This window comes from Bidens hawaiensis, unplaced genomic scaffold, assembly GCF_021521415.1.
Source record: "Bidens hawaiensis isolate Kalapana, Puna unplaced genomic scaffold, B.hawaiensis_p1.1 tig00039121_1, whole genome shotgun sequence".
Taxonomy (NCBI): Eukaryota; Viridiplantae; Streptophyta; class Magnoliopsida; order Asterales; family Asteraceae; genus Bidens; species Bidens hawaiensis.
In genome coordinates, this window is record NW_027496887.1 from 37,586 (window position 1) to 50,960 (window position 13,375).

The 13,375-nt window shown below is 35.6% G+C and overlaps 2 pseudogenes across 2 annotated transcripts; one reads left to right on the top strand and one right to left on the bottom strand.

The window, feature by feature from the left end:
- Positions 1 to 520: 520 nt before the first annotated feature.
- LOC143591005 (GATA transcription factor 24-like) lies at positions 521 to 3,046 on the top strand (annotated as a pseudogene). Its single transcript, XR_013145594.1, has 6 exons — positions 521 to 1,157; positions 1,853 to 1,936; positions 2,028 to 2,161; positions 2,248 to 2,566; positions 2,657 to 2,728; positions 2,809 to 3,046. The product of XR_013145594.1 is annotated as a GATA transcription factor 24-like (transcript).
- A 739-nt stretch (positions 3,047 to 3,785) lies between these two features.
- LOC143591006 (dynamin-related protein 3A-like) lies at positions 3,786 to 12,829 on the bottom strand (annotated as a pseudogene). The gene is made up of 20 exons (XR_013145595.1): positions 12,317 to 12,829; positions 10,857 to 11,140; positions 10,735 to 10,763; positions 10,552 to 10,653; positions 10,389 to 10,457; positions 10,244 to 10,303; positions 9,989 to 10,102; positions 9,859 to 9,907; positions 9,670 to 9,779; positions 9,376 to 9,468; positions 8,709 to 8,801; positions 8,491 to 8,628; positions 8,303 to 8,413; positions 6,431 to 6,535; positions 5,502 to 5,553; positions 5,286 to 5,425; positions 5,054 to 5,200; positions 4,899 to 4,951; positions 4,712 to 4,811; positions 3,786 to 4,343 (listed from the first exon to the last, which is right to left on the bottom strand). The product of XR_013145595.1 is annotated as a dynamin-related protein 3A-like (transcript).
- Positions 12,830 to 13,375: the final 546 nt, after the last annotated feature.

The following is a 13,375-nucleotide window of genomic DNA, read 5'->3' on the forward strand; positions in this document are numbered from 1 at the left end:
AATTTCGGTCAGAAATGGGTAAATTTACACTATGTATAAAAATTTTCGGCCGAAAAATGATAAATTTACACTACCGAACATAAAAACTAAGGGCCGGGATCAAAATTTCGGTCTGAAACAGATAAATTTACACTAAGTATAAAAATTTTCGGCCCAAAAAGAATAAATTTACCCTACCAAACAAAAAACGGAGGGGGCCGGGCTCAAAATTTCGGTAGAAAATGGATAAATTTACACCACCGATCGAAAAAACGAACACCCCTGGCCCCAACTAAGCTACGCCGCTGTATATATCGTTTCACCGTATCAAATTTCTAAAAAATAGGCATCGAATACCGTATCAAATTTATTAATATACCATCAGTTCGGTATAATACCGATATTATACTAACTACCGATATTATACTAATACCAATTTCATACCGATACCGATACCGATACCGATACCGATACCATATGTTATCACTCATTCACAAAGCATCAAATTGGGGGAAATCCTTCTCATGCGTATTCTCATATCATATCATCTTTCTCCAATAGTCCAATTAGGGCTCACTTTTTTCCCCCTTTCTTAATTTAATTCACACCAAACCCTAATTCAATTCAATTCAATTCAATTCAATTCAACCCTTACATATATATAATCATAATAATAATCCAATTCACCATGTCTCCACCTTAATAATATTAAAAAACCCCTTCACAATTCCTTCAATTCCAACACCAACATGACAGAATCCAATAACCCCACCAACAACAACAATAATCAACACCATCTTCATGCATCACTTTACGATTCCGTCAATTTACACCACCACCACCATATCAACGATGACCAACAACACCACCACATGGTGGTTGATGACGTGATTGTGCAGGAAGACGATGACGTGGCTGCCGGTGAAGAAGAGTCCATTGATAACCCTAATCAGATACGTTACGAATGTAATAATAACAATAATCAGCAGCAACATAATCATCAGCAGCTTCATGGGTTACAGAGTGATGGTAGGATTGGTGATATGGGTGTTCAGCCGCTTGCGTTGTATGCACCGGATGCTGAGATTCAGCCCGTTAATGGCGTTACGGGTTCCGATCAGCTTACGCTCTCGTTTCAGGGGGAGGTTTATGTGTTCGATGCCGTTTCGCCCGAAAAGGTTGGGTTTTTATTTGTTAATTTTTGGTATTGCATGTGTGTGTAGATTGATGTAGTTCTTGATCTGCTGTTAGTTTATGAATTAGGGAGACTATTAAGTATTTACCCGTGTTGTGTGGTGTGCGGTGGGTAGCATGTTTTATATACGTTCTGTATAGTTTGTAATTCAGCTATTTCAACATTTACAAAATTACATTGGCGGTTGTAAACTACATTAGTGAAATAAAGTTTTAAAATTTATTGATAGAAGAAAGTGAAAGAATATAGAAAAAAGTAATCAGAAATTGGGGTGAGCATAAACCAGGTAAGACCTGCGAGCCCCACAAGACCCGGATCAGACCCGGTTACTTACAATAGCTTTGGTTCCCGGGCGCTAAGAATACCATTAAACGGGTCCATTTTCTCTTTACAAGTTTACATAAACCGGGCAAGATCCGCGAAACCTGAATGGATTACCCTCGGTTATGTACAATAGGGTTGGGTGCCAGCTCCTGCGAATATCACTAAACGGGTGGGTCCGGGTCGGGTCTCGCAGGTCTGACCCATATGCACACCCCTAAATCCTTTTCAAAAATAAATAAAAAGAAAACTCTAATTTTTCATTAATAGAAAAAAAAATCGGTGGCTCAAGCGGCCTAATAGGGTGCGAGTACTGTACGTTCTGGTTTAATAAATGAGAGAGATAATATTTTACAGGTGCAAGCAGTGTTATTGCTCTTGGGTGGATATGAAGTACCAACTGGTGCCCCTACTTTAGGGGTCCCTCCTCAAAATCACCGAGTACGAGTCGATTTCCTTAAATTATCCAAATTCTGACTTCTGACATTCTTTTTTGTTTTAGTTTAATTGGGTCTTTTGTGTAAATGTCTAGAGTTTTAATGAATTTCCCGCAAGGTCGAGTCAACCGCAAAGGGCTGCTTCATTGAGTCGGTTCCGAGAGAAGAGAAAGGAAAGATGTTTTGATAAGAAAATTCGTTACAGTGTACGGAAGGAGGTTGCCTTAAGGTATTAGAGCTACTAGAGTTTATGAGATTATTTAGTTTGTTTGAATTTAGTTGACCCAGATATCTGTGTTTATTATACTCTACCAGAATGCAGCGTAAGAAAGGTCAGTTTACATCGTCCAAGGCGGTCTCTGATGAAACGGGTACAGCTACATCAGATTGGAACGGTGGTCCTGCACCAGATGAAGAAACAAGTAGTAGCATTTTGGCTCGTTTTATTAGCTTGTTTCGTATCTTTTAAATCATATTATTTTCAATCCTGTATACTTTTGGTTGCTTATGTCTATTACTTATTTGCAGATGTAGACACTGTGGAATTAGCTCAAAGTCAACTCCAATGATGCGTCGTGGGCCTTCTGGCCCAAGGACGTTGTGCAATGCGTATGGGCTCAAATGGGCCAACAAGGTCCGTATCTAGATCACTCTATTGTGTTTCCCTTTTGTCTGTGATGTGATGTTTGACTTTCTCTTTGTGGATATTGTTTGACTTGTGCAGGGAGTTCTACATGACCTTAACAAGGCTTCAGTGACGGGAGCTCCAGACCCGACAGGAAAGACTGTTGAGCAGGTACACGCGCATGCTTTTTAAATTTCAATATACCGTAATCTCGTTGGTGGAATCTTGATGTCACCTGGGATTCTTTACAGAGTAATGGGGACGCGAATGAAGCAGATGCTGTAAATGTGAATGCTTTGATGGCTGTTTCTAATGGAGTAGATGGTTCAGCTGAAGGTAGGTGAGGAGGGGCTTTTGCAGCAGGATGTTTAGAAAAGGGTGTAAAATAAGATATATTGAGTTCAATGGAGTCGTTACAAAGATTGTAGAGGCTGTATTATTGTTACAGTATTATTAGAGATTTGTGATTTGAGTGTTTACATTTTCTTTCTTTGATGATTAGAAGCCTTTGTGAAGTTTATCAGGTGGTTTTTGGGGATATATATGTGTCTTGTTACAGAGTCATGTCTCGTGTGTTCATTTACGTTAAAGGTCGTATTTAATGTTAGGTTTGTCCATTGTTACATATTCATCTAAGTAATACAAATATCATAACGAATCAAACCATGTCCAAAATGAACCTAGGATGTCGTGCTTGAAGTTGTGGGCGAGTAAGCGAGCCATTTGAGAAGTGATAGCTAAAATGTGGCGTTTTGATGCGATAAGCGAGCCGTTTGAGAAGTGCCTTTATGTTTTTAAGTTGGCCTCCGCTCAGTTGCTACTGAGCTACTTGACTCGGTTTCAGTTTACTCAACCTTTGGCTCAATTATACAGAACTCCAAATCCAAGTGCTGATGCGGGACGACTCAGTGGCTTAACACAGCAATTAGTACTGAGTTTGGATCGGCTATGGGTCTTGCTGTTGATCTTTCGCTCAGTTACTGTTGAGCTACAAGTCAGATCGGTTACCCCTGATACTAGCGCATTGCTGTGGATGAGTTGCCGTTCTTACTGTTTTGGTTACTATTAAGCTTGTTTTACATTTCATGTAATTTGTTTTGTTAACGGAATTGTACTTTTTATTGTATTTTAATAAAAAGAATCTATTTTCTTTGTTAACTTTAAGCATCACAACAAAAAATAACAAACACAAAACATTTTCAAAACGAAGAAAATAAAGAATTCCTTTTATATGTTCTTGTTTATTTGTTTGATTGAGGTTAAACAAACAAGAACCCGTTTGAACTGTACCACTTCACGTAATCATGTGAATCCATGACTGTCTCTAAGCAAAACAATGCACTTATCATCTATATATTGTAACGAACGTCAAAACAATGATTACTAAAGACATCGACAATGTAAAAAATACAAAAAAAACCCTTCACGTAAAAACTGGTGCGGTCAAGCTTATAGCATGAGTATGTAACCAAACAAATCATGTATTTCACTTGTGTAAAACTTCCTTCTTTTTGAGAGCTTACTAATCAATTGTAGGATAAAGACCAAGCGAATTGCGACCGTTGCCATTGGATTCTGCATTCCCATAGAACGGAGACTGCAGCTCCCTTGAATGACTAGACTTACGCGATCTATGGTTCTTTGTGGAACCAGATGAACCGCTACTTGAAGTATATAACGAGGATGTTGGAAGCCCGTGAATCTTTGGGAGACCCGTTGAATCATTGTTTGCCAAGCTGTAACCCCTCTCCACAGTTTCTGCTTCTAGTGGTAGTTCATCCAATACCTAAAACAAAAATAAAATAAAAATAGAAAACAGTATATTTGGAGAGAAGACACACAATAAATACGGGTGTAAACAAGTCAAGCCACTCAAGCCTAAAAATAAGCTTGTTTAATAAACGAGCTTGAGCCTGACTTACCGAGCTCAATCCATCTCGCAAGTCTAAACAACTGTTTGATTAAAACGCGTGTTTCGTTGGTTCATTTATGTGTTTAAATGTTCATGCAAATTATTATATATATAATTATGATAAAATATATATATTATATAAAAATTAAGTAATTAATGAAAAAATATACAAGCGGAGCCGAGCTCTCGGAAATCAGCTTGTTCACAATCATTCAAATTGCCACCCATACAATAAAACTTACCACATAAGCTTGTTGAAGAACACGCAGCCTTTCACGAATATGTTTTCTCTTTGCAGCAATTTCGGCAGGTTCTTGCAACATTTGCTCAAACATGTCGTCTCTGTTCATATCATGTGACAAACACATGCATTAGATACTGATAATAGTGTTCCTATCCATAGGCATATAAGGCTCTTTTATTTCTTACCCATACAACTTCCTGATGAAGACATTGTGCAACTCTCTTTTGGTATGGTTAACCTTAAAGTGGATCAAAATATATAAATTGTTACACTTGTGCGTATTCTTATATACGACTGCCGTTTAAATAACTAGTGATATGATAGTTCACATGATTATTACCAGAAAGTGCATAATAGCCTTAGGCACAGAGTCCTCAATGTTCTTTCAGACAATGTCATAATATGACCTTAGCAACAGCTTTGTAACATGAATCTCAATAGCCTCCTGATCTGAATGAGCATCTGAGGGCTTCAAAACCGCAGGAGGCTGTTTTGAAAATTAAATAGTTATTACTTAGCAATTTTATTCTATATATTTGAGTTTATAATCAATGGAAATTATAATCAAATACCTCTCTTAAATAGATCATAGAAAATGCTTGTTCCATAGCCTGAATTGGTTCACTAAACAGCTTGTTTGCCGGATTTTCTTTAACAGAATTACGACCATCAGAACCGCCAAAAATAGATGAGATTCCCCAACTTGTGCTTCCTGGAAAAATAGCTTAAAATAGTTCACAAAACGATGCTTTTGATGAGTCCTAGGGTTTCAAAAAAAAAACGCTTACCAGTAGTCAGCTTCTCAGCCTCACTAACTGCTCGAGTCCCAGGCGGATTCTGCTGTAAGAATATCAATCAATCAATCAATCATACCCAGTAAAATCCCACCGACAGCAAAGCTATAAGTAGGGTCTGGGAAGGGTGGGATGTAGGCACACCGTACCTCTATCCAAAGGAATAAAGAGGTGGCTTCCAGAGAGACCCTCGGCTCTAAGTACATTTGTATGAAGCAAAATAAAAGAAATCAAAGAATTCTGCTGTAAGAATAAAATAAAGAGGTGCTTTCTGGTATTTTTGTTAATTGTTTTAATTATTTTATTCTGCTGTAAGAATAAAATAATTAAAACAATTAACAAAAATACCAGAAAACCCTTTAAAAAGGATATTAAAACTATTGAACATCGCATATAGGCTTGTAAATTAGCCGAACAAAAGCGAACAGGGTTTGCCTGTGTTTGTCCGTTTATAACTTTAACCGAAAAAACAAACAAGAAAACTTTAGCAAACGAACTTTCTTGTTCATGTGCATTCGTTAAAATAATGAAAATGTTTGGTTATGTTCATTCGTTAATGTGTTATAAACGAACTGTTCACAAACATAAATTAACGGAAACAGTGTCTAATTAAAGTAAAAGTGAATATCCAAATTAAAGTTTAAAATACAATTATTCTTACATCCAAACGATTGTTCCTAAAATTAAGTAACGTTTTGAAATATGAAATTCAATACTTAAAATTAATAACAGTAAAAAATAATTTGCATGAACATTTGAAAAAAACATAAACAAACAAACGAAACGTGTGTCCATTCATTTAGTTAAATGAACAAAATGCTTCGCTTATATTCGTTCAATACTAAATGAACTTCCTGTCAAATGGTTTATTGAGCATTCAATTTGTTTACAGGCCTAATTGTATAAGGTAATCAAATAAACACTTATAAAAAGAACCTTTCTGTGACAATTCCATTAGTGCGGGCAAGAATTGCACGTGACTTGATACCTTTGTCAGATTGTGGAACTTTTTCAATCTCCACCCCATCCTACCAATATTAAAAGAATGTAAACAAATATTCAATCTTACTACTCTAATAAATAACTACTACTATATGCCACTTGTCACACTCTCATCCATTCTCATACTTTTTAACCCATTTTCTAAAATATGAATCCTATATGGATCATTACCCACCCACTTTATTGTTATTCCTACTATCTTTTATTCCAATTAAACCCTAGATCCAAAATTTCTCCCAACTCCATCACGAACTATCGCCCCTCTCCATGGCCTCCACCACCACCAGTGCCTGCAACGAAATAGTTCAGGTATATGGTTTTTGGGATAATTATGTTTTTTTATAAACATGAGCAAATGTCCTTAAATGACATCATATTAATTGATTAAAAGCTATGATATTTCGGTGTATGAATATTTTTTTATTAGTATCATGGATATATATTATCATTTATCTAGAGTTGGTATGTACTTGGAGAACCTTTTTAATCACACGGACAACTATATATGGCTATATTAAAAGTTATAAGCAGGCCTATATGTTACTTTTTTAAGAGTTACAAGCAGAAATGGACTACAGATTTTGATTTTTGATAAACAATGTATACTTGAAATAGAAGCAGCAAGTGTTATGAAATGTGTGAGTGTCCTTGATGTTGATCTGCACAAGTTTTTCCTCTAAAGATTTACTAGTTCAAGAAAAGGTTAATTTAACTTTAAACTTTAAATTCTGTCATTTTTGTGTGTTTCTTGATGGATCTTTTTGGCAAAGTAATAGTCTTGTCATAAAAAACAAAGTTTTGTAGGTGTACCGGGTTATTTTTATAAAAAGATGTGGACTTCTGTTTTACTTAATTTTGCCGTATGTACTTGATGCGTGTATGTGTTAAATTTTTTTGTGTTAGTCTAATATGTGTATTTTTGTGTATGTTTCATCTCATTGAGCAATAATTTGAAATTTATGATGATTAAAATGAATAGAGATATGTTACTAATGATGTGAGAAAACTATTTGTTGTTTACTTTTTAAAACAATTTATTAGACGGCAAAATCATAATGTACATTGTCCTTTATCAACTCTTTATCAGAGGGTTTACTGAATAATAGTTGACCGTTCAGGAGAAACAAGGCCAACAACCAAAACTATTAAGAACGGTTTGGCTTACTTTTGACCTAAAAACATCCAAAATGTAATGTTTAGAGAGAAGGTAATGTGAACTCGAATTCAAAGAAGATAAGAACATGGAGGCCAGGTTTGCTAAAGAAAGCTTTGAAGACATGTACTTAAAAGTAGGTCATGTCCTTAACGTGTGTTGCCTGTTGGTGGCTAAACTCTAAAATGCTAATAAACTAAAAAAGAATTTTATTATGTAAAATCATATTAATTCATAATAATCATATTATATAATTGTTTTTGTATGTTCAACATATGTACTTGATTAGCCGTATATTTTTAGTGTGTTAGCATTTAGTAAGAGTTGTGCATCTCATATGTTTTACTTTACGGGCTTGAACTATATATACTTATTATCTTCGACATAACTGTATTTAATTGAAAATGCTAGATAAGCAAATTTTTGTTTATACCAATGCACTATTCAAAACAAAATTAGAATTTAATCCACCAAATCATTAGCTCATATTAATTGATATATCCGTGAGAGCGCTTATATAAGACAATTATATAATCACAATTATATTAAATAAAAATTAAAGTTACCCGCGTGACACGCGGGCTAATACCTAGTAATAAACAGTTTGCAATTGAAAGCAGATCATAATTTATAAGTATACCTTTTGCCTCGGTATTTTTCCGGTTTTAGAAGATTTGACTTGCTGTATGGCTATCTCTACAGCTTTACTCCCGCCAACAAAATTTGGATGCGAAGTGTTTATGTAGCCCATCTACAACAAAAGGGGTAATGAACTTAACAATAATAATAACAGGTAAGTTTACATTTGTGTAAATGTGTATTTTATACCTCCATATCAACGAAGTGTGTAATTATAGCCACTGAAGGTTCAAGACCTTCGCGTAAGAAATTCCCAAGAACATCATCAATTCTTTTTCTTAGAACAGGAAACCTCTGCAACTCATTGACCATACAGCGGTGGCTCATCTGAAACAAGAATAAATCAATCATCAATTCATTACAACATGTCATTGATTAATAGATGGATAGTAGAACTGAACACTTGCCTTTATCAACTCATCATAAATAAATCTTGCACACTGAATGCTTGGATCTAGCAAACGAGCAATTTGTCTTCTAATTAGAACTTCAAATGGAACCTGCATGTGCATGTTAGGAATCAAAACTAAGCCTCTCATAACAGCATATCAAGGGGCAAAAAAGACGTACATTTACATATAAATAAATAACTATATATAGGGAGGGTTCTAGGCCAAACACGATTTTTGAACAAACCACAAAGAACAAGCTAAATCAATCATTTTTTTCAATCTTAAAATATATTCAAGTAAAAGAAAATGGTTAAAATGCAATGTTTATTCATCTATCCTGAAATTATAAACAAAATGTGAACAGATTTTGTTTACTTATAAAAACCTACAATGTGCAAATCAAGTGCAGGTTATATTGCCTACACATAACCTACAAAAGTGTATGTAAACATTTTTAAACGAATAAATGTAATGGTTCCATGTTTACATAACATAGACATTTGTGTGCAAGTAAAAAAAATAAATATACGAATCATTAATGTATTAAAAAAACACATTCTAGGTTTGTTCTTTCTGTGCTCGCAAAAATTTAATGGTTTGTAATGACCCTACATGTATGTGTGCGTAAGTGTGTGTGTGTGTGTGTGTGACTGTGTGTACAAGTATACAGAGCAAGACCTACTTCAGGCACAAATAATGCAGATCTAGGGCCAGTTGCATTCTGTATGGCAGTTCCGATGTCCTCGTCAGTCAAGTCCTCACAAGGATCAACTTCCTGCAACAGTATATTAATATCAGCTTTGCAGTGTAAAAAATGGTTAACGTATTACAAAAACGGATATTTTATTTATCAAATGGTTTAGCATTTCCCATGAGTGCCTTACAATTAAATTTAAGCATTCCAAACTCACTTCAACAAGCAATTTGACGAGCAAAAGAAACTGCACAACACATAGATAAACAATTTAACACGCACCTCCAAACTCTTGACGAATATTGACTGAAATATATAGTGTATCCTTGCTCCTCCTGATAACTCAGATGTTGACATCTCATCATTCTTCCCCTCAATCAACGAAGAGAATGCTGTTAGAGAAATCAACATGAGATACAAAATCCGATAAAATATAATATAAAAAAGAAAATACTAAAAGAGATGCATCACCTTCTGAATACTTTGAAAGTATGTTTAGAAGAAGAGCTCCCATACCAGCCTACAGATCATTAAGAAGCAAAGGTCAAAAATCAAAACCCCATTTAAACCCATGTTATTTTCCAGAAGAACAGATATATACCTTTGACTCTGTAATCTCTCCAAAACTAGCATGTTCTTTTGCTACTTGACATAATTCAGAGTTAATACGCTTCTTCAACCCTGGTAATCTTGTGTTGATATGTTGCACCAAAATCTGCAAACAAGACACAAGTGAATATGAGGTTAAACAACTCTTCAGAAATCAATCTGCAAATTTATGACAATACATATCTCCCAGTTAAGCAATCAAGACGCTATTGCTAACAAAATGCTCTAATGTGCTCTCAAGTCTCACCTGGTTTAATTTTTTTGCCAGTGCTGGCACACCACAACGATCTGCAACCTCATTATACACCTATACATTATGACATAAGTTATTCCAGTCAGATAAAGATTCAGACACATTAGTCAAATCAATGTAGAAGAAAATGATGTCATACCGGACGACTGTGAAAGAATTTCTCCTCAGCCACTAGGGCATCTTTAATAGATCGGTTGAGCATGATATCCTGTTTTTGAAAATCGTGACAACCATTGTGAGCCTTAAGCTTTTCATTTAGTAATCTTGAAACACTGTTTAATATAAGTAAACAAAAATACTACCTCTTGGCTACGATTTACAACACCAACATAGCCAAGTCGAAGAGGAATCACTTTTCCAAGCAAAAAGTTTCTAGCATCTGTGCCTCTGTCCATAATATCCAACTAAAGCACCAATGGGATAACACATGTCAGAATGAAGTGTGTTAAATAATGAAAAAGAAATGAAAAAAACAAGAATATGACCTTTGTTATAACACCAATTGTGCGGTAACCTGACAGCACAAAAAGAAGAAAAAAACTGTGTTATAAAAGATAGACTTGATCAACAAGTAATTATTCTGCTTACAAATGGTATCATTGTTTACCATCAGAATCTGCATTTCCAGCGATCTGAAGTGCGTCTGAGTTGGCAAGATCAGAGTTTGCTGGTGTGACAGCAAGAGTTAAACAGCTAGGAATCTTAATGTATGACCATTATCATTGTCCTGATACGAGCTTCAATGTCAGAGGGTTGATCACCAACGGGAACTTTTGTTATACCCGGTAAATCCACCAGAGTGATGTCTAGTACATTGGGTGAAAAGACCTTTAAACGGATCTGTTTGTCAGAGACACCCTTGTTTCCTCCTGCTTCCTTGTCGGTCTCAGCCTAGAGTACACAGGTAAGCAACTACAAAGTCAGTGATCAAACATCTTGCTTTAAATAAAATAGTTCTTTTATGAGCATACGAAATGTTTACAATTTTCGAAAGTGAACTTACATCTAAATCTAAAACAATTAAAAAAAAAAACACCTGGTGTACGTAACATCAAAATAACAAGAGTGAGAGAGAAATGATGATTTTCTATAATTTCCTGGCTTTCTTATTATCCTATCAAGTTAACCCAAAAAAGGGTCTTTAAGTAGAACAACCAAAATCAACATAAACAATTGTAGCAACTAAAAGAGTATTACGATTATTTAAGCCACTGAATAGTTCAATTGTAGGTTGTCAAAATCATCAAACTCAGATATTAATTTAGAGCTAAAATGGATACACCTAAATATGACAATTAATAACAAATAAGTCATGGCCAGTTAAAGACTTTGCTCTGCAAAATTTGCTTGAGAAAATCTGAATTCAAGTCGCAGCAAGTAATAGAGCTGAGAGTGGTTATATTGTTGTGATATAACAACTTCTCCCCGTTGCAATGTTTAAACATTCTCAAGCTACCAACTAAACAATCATCTGCATACTGTTGCAATACTACAGAGTATTGGATTTGAATCAAAAAATTCATTTGACAGATTACCAATGGAAGTGGTAAAAAACGGTCTAATGTTTGACAGGTTGCCAGTAGAGGTAGCCGAAAAAAAAAAAGAATAAGCCAATGTGTTATAAATTTTATGCTGTTGCTTACTCTAGTTCTCTTCTAGATAGTTAATAATACGTCTCACAAATTTAAACAATACCCTAACTTTCAGAACTATTGCTTTAAACATCATTATTGTTTCATTCAACAAAATTATGATATTAAACTAGTCTTAAAATAGTTCATTTATTTATAACAAAGTATTGCTCGGCTAAAATTGATTCATATCATCTATATATTCTATATAACTTATGTATGCAGTGATAATGTTGTTTTTCAATCCATAAATTAATACTCTAGGCATTCAATATCACAGATGCACATATAAGTATATAACATATATGATTTGAATCAAACACAAATTAAATTAACGTGTTAACCGTAAGAATCAGATAGCAACATAGTGTAACTATAGTGTAGTGTAATTAAAGCATAGTTCGATGCAATTACATTATTACGGTATAAAAACTACCTGAATCTCTCTCCGAATCTCATTAAAATCATAAAACCGCTTCTTCGGCACATGTAAAACTCTCCGTACTCCTCAGCCGTTCCATCCGGCTTCCGCTGCGTCTGGAGAAGCTGAAGCACGAGCGGTCGGCGCGTGCAGATATCAGATCCTCTAGGTAAGAAGTCACGGCCGACGAGAGCTTCAAGGACACTGGACTTACGGCTACCTGAGGGAGATCGAGTGTCTCAGAGGTTCCAATCTGAGCGAAGAGGTCTTGCAGCTTGTTGACGATAGGGATTACGTTGTGGCCGAGCGGTGCCGCGTCGGAGTTTGGTGGCGGTGGTGGTGGTTGGTGAGGTGTGGATGGGATGAGTGGTTCGTCCGCCATTGATTGGATTGGGTTGCAGAGTGAAATGAAAATGAAACCCTAGATGGAGGTAGGAGAAGAGTGGGAAAAAGTGTGTTTGTGTTGGTGAGATTGTATAAGGGAGAATCTCGTGCCGCCCAAGCTAGAAAGTGTCCACAAATATCTCTACAGTTAATGCTTTCTCCGAATTTATCCGATAATATTGTTGCATGTTAATCGAATGTTGACTGGACACTTATTAAAAGTCACTGCTGAAGCTGTTTGAGCCTGTTATTGTTCAAGCGAAGGATAGCTTCAACGAATTTTATGATTTTTCTTTTCTTTTGTTTCCAAAAACATATAAATAAATTTTTTTATTTATTAAATCATCTAATACAAAATTGGGTCAAGTAATACAAAAAAAACTTGTGCTGGTTGTTACTTAAGGGGACGTGGCAGAGATTTTGTAGGTTTCCGGCGTTACGCAATCAGGCGCCATGGGTTAGCGGCAAAGGGGAGAAAGGGGAGTCGCTATGGTGAGCTGGTTGTTGCTTTTCTACGTGGAAGAGTATAAGGTCAGTCGGCGCTTTCAACAGCGCATGACCTTATGTAGTATGTGGGTTCGGGTGTAGCCTAAAGCAAGTTTCTCTGAACTGGCAAATGGTTTCGTTAGCTGCGTGTTTACTTCTATATGGGTGAGTTGGGTACCACATTTATTGTTCGTCCGGAAAAAA